The following is a 551-nucleotide window of genomic DNA, read 5'->3' on the forward strand; positions in this document are numbered from 1 at the left end:
TCTCACATCAAGTAGCTACATTTTATTACATGTAATTAATTAAATTAGTCTTGTTGATGCTATACAAATCAAGTGTATTTTTGTTAAAACCTCTGTGTAGTTCAACAACACTGCTACATGTGAGACACATCGGCCCCAATCAGGCATCAGAAATCCCATAATCACCATCTACTTCTCGCAATAATGTTTCCGCCCGGTCTCGAACCGGTGACCTTTCGCGTGTGAGGCGAACGTGATAACCACTACACTACGGAAACTACACATTTCTGGGGGTCGGGTAAATAGCCAAAACCCTGTTGAGCGATATTAGTAATTAATAAAGAATTGAATTAGCACGATCAACAAAACCTATTGTTTCCGCCCGGTTTCGAACCGGGGACCTTTCGCGTGTGAGGCGAACGTGATAACCACTACACTACGGAAACTGTGCTAATCGAAATGATGACGTAATTTTTTTTACAAATTCAATGAAAATGAGTTTTTGTGGATGAATGTTTTCGTGTTCATTTTTTGGTACAAATTGGTCGAGTTGCACAGGAATCCACTGAGGA

The 551-nt window shown here is 40.3% G+C and overlaps 2 non-coding genes across 2 annotated transcripts; both read right to left on the minus strand.

Annotated features, from left to right (window-relative positions):
* Positions 1-184: 184 nt before the first annotated feature.
* trnav-cac (transfer RNA valine (anticodon CAC)) lies at positions 185-257 on the minus strand. Its single transcript has one exon. It is a non-coding gene; the product is annotated as a tRNA-Val (tRNA).
* Positions 258-352: 95 nt separating this feature from the next.
* On the minus strand, positions 353-425 carry trnav-cac (transfer RNA valine (anticodon CAC)). The gene has a single exon. It is a non-coding gene; the product is annotated as a tRNA-Val (tRNA).
* Positions 426-551: the final 126 nt, after the last annotated feature.

Source organism: Seriola lalandi, unplaced genomic scaffold (genome assembly GCF_002814215.2).
Source record: "Seriola lalandi dorsalis isolate HSWRI2012SDOR001 ecotype SW California unplaced genomic scaffold, Sedor1 jcf7180001971992, whole genome shotgun sequence".
Classification (NCBI taxonomy): Eukaryota; Metazoa; Chordata; class Actinopteri; order Carangiformes; family Carangidae; genus Seriola; species Seriola lalandi.